We start from the raw sequence: 6000 nt of genomic DNA on the forward strand, positions 1-6000 counted from the left end.
ACATCCATGCCAGCTTTTTGATAACTGTCTGACATTGATATCAACCCAGCTGTCCTTTAATTTCCCCTCCTGTAACCTTTTAAAACACCAGTACACCAGTTCAGCTGTTTTGAAACCCTCTGTGAGTTTTCCATTGTTTCTGTTTGAAAACGTCTATTTTAAACAGCTCACAGACATTTGTGGATAATTCCTTAGGTGTTCTTAGGTCCGAGTGTTCTAGTTCTGCATTTAAATAAATGCTTAACTTCATAAAAATTTATATTACCCTTTGTGATAAATATAATTATCAATATCAAATCTGATATTTATTCTTCTTTCTCCAAGGGGTTTTTGTTTTTATTGTTACTGTTTTCCTGCTGATGCCCAACATAAACATGTATTAAATAATTCTGCCTTTTCAGCATCATGGTACGTGATTTTACCATCTCTGTTTAATATCAGTATCAGTAAATGTCACTAGTTGTGGTTCTGAGGTACATACATCAGAACAGAAGTACACATATATATATTTTTCACACATATTTATTTTAGCTACCCATATCAACTGTCTGAATTCCTTAGCTATCACTGTTTGCACATTACTTCCTCCGTTTTTTAACTATATCTTGTTCTTTCAAAATACAGCAACAGAAAGATGCAACAAACTTTCTTTATAACTCATATATTTTTAGGAAAGTAAATATTTTTTTAATAAAAAGTATGTGTTTGTGACACCTGACAAAGTATCTTAAACACATTTCGATCATACATATATATGTGTGGGTGTAGTCAGTGTATCTGTGCATATATGAATATAAAAAGAAAGAGATTTTATCTCATTTTTCTTCATACGTAACTTCTCTTCCAGTTTCAGATACTGAATTTTAAAACTACACCAGGGTTATACACTACTTTTTAATACGTATTCTTTTTGTATAGGCATGGGAATTAGATATTCATTTAGCCATGCTTCCTAAAAGGCCAAACACAGTAGAAAATATTTTTCTGATCCAATAAATTAGAAGAAATAAATTATATGGAAATAGTAAAAAATAAATGTTTACAGTAGATGAAGGCTATTTATGTAAAGAAAAACATGTACAAATATTGAAGAGGGAATACTATACAGCAAAATTGATGAAATTCATTTGGGGCAGGCTATGGTTTATTTGAACATTTTTGATGTTCTACCATAAATTTGCCTTTATTAAATATCAGCAGTCTCAATAAGAAAAGAAGTAAGGAACAAGTAAGAAAAGGAGAAGGAACAAGTAAAAGAAACGCTCGTGACGTAAGACTATAGGTCCCTGAACTCAATACTCTTTGCAGGTGAATTGTCTCAGTCTACCTGAATTGCCTAAATCACTGGGAAATGGTTTTAGAAATGAAATGAGAGCTCAGCCTTTGCAGAGGTGATGATAAATCAGACTTGTAAACGTGCAATTTGGCTACTGCCAGTGTTAGTCTTTACTATTTTTTCATACTGAATGTGAGACAGTCTTTCATATGGGTGAGAAGGAAAATGGAAAGGGTGAAAAAAATTATCTGGTTTTGCATTGTGTGTACAGTTGCCTGTACAAAAACTGCATTGATGCATTCACTGAATACATAATTTTATCTTATACTGTTAACATGACACAAAATGAACACATTTACATTAAAAATTCTTACCTAATTTTCCTCTAATTCAGCATTAGGATTCAAATTTTTATTTCCACTGTTATTTTCTATGGTCCCTGTGGTGCTCACAATTCATCCTATCTCAAAATAGTGAAGCAAAATAACAGAAGGGAAAATGATACAACACTTTTTAAATATCTATTTTTAATTTAAAAAATAAGTCTAGTATATTAGAAACTGTAAATAAATGTGTTTTCACAACCATTCAAGTAGCTTAATCTTGGCAAAATTAAGGCATGTTTGTAGCACAAAAATAGCCTGCTACAACACAGTGCATCAGCAGCAGTTCACTCCAAATGTTGTAGATAATTAATCTCATTTTCCCTCTGCTTCGTTTTGTGTTCTATTAGTTTTCTTATTCAAACTTTCAAGTCACAAATCTAATTTAAAGCCTCACAACTGGTCTAATGTGGTAATGTGTTCCAAGTGCATGCAGTGTCTAGCAGTGAGTGATAGGGACAGAATACTAATTTGCCTCCCAGTGTGCACAATGCTCAATAAATAAATAATATATTACCTGTGCTCACCATTACCTGGCTACAGAAAGTGTCAAAAACAACAGAAAAGATGGATGTAAGTTTAAGGCATGTAACAGAAAATGAACTGAAGCAGGGATGGGTAGGGGAGACAGAATAAAAGAGGAAGGCAGAGGGAGAGAAAAAAAGAGTCTGCCACAGAATGGCAATTAATCTGTCAACATGGGTAAATGTAGCTGCACAGATTACGTATATCAGACTACATACTGATTATTGGTTAAATGGTTAAATATTAATTATTTATTTGTAAGAGTTTTGCCTCCTGTGTGTTGTCTTATTTCTCTATAGAGAAATGTAGAATTCCTTCATATTGTTCTAACTTCTGTTTGTTTAATTATTCTCTTTCAGAAATACTCTTTTCTTTTTTTTAACACATTGATTTTCTGCTGTTGTTTGACTTTGCTTCCTTACCGTGCATAGAGGTTGCTTTATTTTTGGAGCTTTAGTTTTCATACACCTGAAAACTAAACTATACACCAGTTAAATAATTGTAAAGTTACTGAGTTTCTGATCTTCTGTGCAGTCATCTGAACTTCTGGAAACTCCACTGTGGTTAATGAAGTCACACTGGTGCGGAACTAGCACATGGGAGTCTAAACTCAGAGTGCTGATGTTATAAAGGAGTGTGCAAGGAAGTGTTTATGTATAACAGAAAAAGAGAGGATGTGCTGGTATGTACGATAAAATTAAAGTCTGAGAATAAAGTAAAGGATAGAAAGATAATGTGGAAGAAAAAAAAAAGAAAATGTAATTCCCATGAAACTGGCAATGTCTTGGATTATTAAAATATTATTTTGTATAAAATGTCATTACAATCTTGTTTAAATTTAATGCAATTTACCAGACCATAAAGAAGTCCTTAGTATAAATGGCTGGTTTCCAGGCACAGCTACTGTGCTGCTGATTACAATACGTCCTGACATTTATGACAGTTTATAATTCTTGTATTCTGTACCTAGCTGTGCTCTGAAGTGTCTCCACTTTGCTGAAGGCTTTCTCCTGGGAAATGGCACTAAAGTTTCGTGGACTGAAAGGACAATAAAATAGTTTGACAGAAAAACACTATTACTGTAGAATGTAATCCTGTTTCCATTTTGTAACTTCTAAAAATGAAGATTCATTTTATGATGAATACCTATGTAATTTATCGTCACAAAAAATGGGATTGATTTGAGAAGATATTCTTATATGAATAAACTTACCAATATGAGTAGGGATTTGTCAGATCAATGCCCAGACCCTTCTCTTGCAAGAGTAATCCCATAGATAGTTTACAAAGACTAAGATTCATAGGAAGAGTAGGAAAAATTTTCGACGTAGATATAAGCAAAAGAACAGGTAAAAAGGAATATGAGGGCAGGAAAAAATCTTACTACAGAGCCTTTGACCTTTATGGGGGCAGTACTCAAGACAGAATTTAATCATATCTTCAAATGTTTCTTGAAGTTTTATAACAAAACATTATTGACACAATTCAGAGGATGATTTTGAGAAAGAGCAAGTTGAAGCATTTCTATAACTACTTGCGTAATACCATCTTAATGTTTTCAATAAAAACATTGTAAAAGCTTTCAAGTGAAGATCAAAATTGGCATAAAAATAATCAATTTATTTTTTCTATAAAAGGACAATTCCTGTACATTTTAACTGAAATAGCTATAACATTTCAATTGAAAATTGTGCACCAGCTGTACAAAAAATATTTTGCTTATTTGTTTGATTTCACCTACTTTGACTTAGAGCTGCAAGCAGAGAGCTGAAGTTCTGACTTAACCATAAAATTTCAGTTAGACATACTGTCCATTGAGCAGACAGACAACAAGAGGGAGGCAGACTGAAAAAGATTCAACGAGACTTAAGGATAGTACAGAGTATTCTGCTTTCCAGGCAGCATGTCTATCCTTGCCAATATTTAAGGTATAGATCCAAAACTGTATTTATTCCCAGTAACACTGTACCCCTGTTACCTTCTCCCTTCAATGTGAGGAAGGAATGCCTAAACACCAACAATGAATCTACTCCTTCTTCTGCTCTGCTATCAGGGTTTAGTGCAGAGGGTTATTACAGAGTTACTCCTGGCACCCCATTGGCCCTGAACTGCCATGCTAGTCAAACCATAGATTGTCCTCAAAAGTGGGTGCTTTTTCTAGAGTGCTGCTCCATTTCAGAGTCCTGGCTGTGAAAGGTAATGTAATCATCTGTAGTGCTGCAGAAAAACAGGTTTAAATTGTAATCACACAAGAACCCCTGAATTTAATGAGGTCAGACTAGTCTGTATACAGATGGAAGGAAGACCTCTGTGGACCTCTAAAGTATTAAAGGAGATACTGTTAGTGAGTAATACAGGAAATGAAAATTTTTCACAGTATTAGTACTGTCCAGGCATCACGTTAGATGGAACCCTATTGCTAGAGATCTCATCTTTCAGATAAAACATAAAAACAAGGTGCCAAACAAAAGTGGTCGTTAAAAATTGTATAGTATTTCTCATAATGTTCTCTTGGTCAAACTTGAAGTAGGTAATTACATTCTGCTTGCCTTAATTAACCTAAAGTCTGTGAAACACATGTTTTTCCTTCTCATCCTAACAGCTCTGTAATGATATTTTTCCCCACACTCAATGATCAAAATGTGATCCCCAGACTAATGTCTCAAAAATGAAAAAAAAAAAGAAGAAATAAATACTATATACAATTATTAAGAACATATAAAATAGCTAATAATTTAAACATATGGGCTTAATTAAATTGAAAAATTTATAAACCAAAACAGAACTTTCCATCAAAATTGTTTGATGGCTATCCAGCAAACAAAGCCCATTATTTTCAAAGGCAGTATGAAATAAATATTCTAGAAAAGGTCTGTACTATTTAATATATTTCAGTATAAACTAATGAAGTAAAGGCAATGGAAAATGTTATTCAGCTTTAGAAAGAAATGTATACTTAAATTTCTATGAATACCATCTACCTTACTAGTAAGACATGAGTGAAGAAAAAGACATGTCTGTAAGACATATCTTAGAGGCCACAAGGAGTTGGTTTGAAGAAGATGAGATTAACAATTCAGATATTGCTGTCCAACTCAAATTTATTCCAAATTGGAAATTTTTGTTTCAAACGGAACCTTTTGATTCCTTCTGTACCCTATAGTTATAGTTCTAACTGAAAAACAAAACAAACAAACAAACAAACAAAAAACAAAAACACCAAAACAAAAACCCTGAAAATGAGGAATTTCAGCTCTTTAGAAAATAATAAAAAAAAATCTTTAATATTACACTGGAATATTTAGCATCAAAAATATCCTTGGCCAGTTTATTGCACATAATGTTAAAAACTTGTATTTCTTTTCTTATACAAAAGAAAAGGATGGGATAGTACATCACTGATCTTACCACTTGATCTTGTCCATTTTTAAAGTGTGCACGTGTTTTGCATTCAGTAGCAATTCTGTGTTTTTATCTATTAAGTATTTGACAGTGTCTTGCTCAACTGCAACCATTAGACACAGAGATCATAAGGAAATCACATTCCTTTATTCAATTTTTATATACCTACACATAACTTTTATGGATAGTATCCATTTTGTGGATGTTAATACAAATGGAAAAGTCTTATTGTAGACATCAGTCACTTTCAGGAACTTGAAGGAACTCACACACAAGTTCCTTATTCAATTAATCAACATTACTTGGGTCAGTCAATTTACTTTCTCCTGTCCATGAACACTTCAATAATCCTCAACTAAAAATCAAGTGGTATGGGCCCAATTCACCCTTTTGATTCTGAAATTAAAACAACAG

This window comes from Corvus hawaiiensis, chromosome 2, assembly GCF_020740725.1.
Source record: "Corvus hawaiiensis isolate bCorHaw1 chromosome 2, bCorHaw1.pri.cur, whole genome shotgun sequence".
Taxonomy (NCBI): domain Eukaryota; kingdom Metazoa; phylum Chordata; class Aves; order Passeriformes; family Corvidae; genus Corvus; species Corvus hawaiiensis.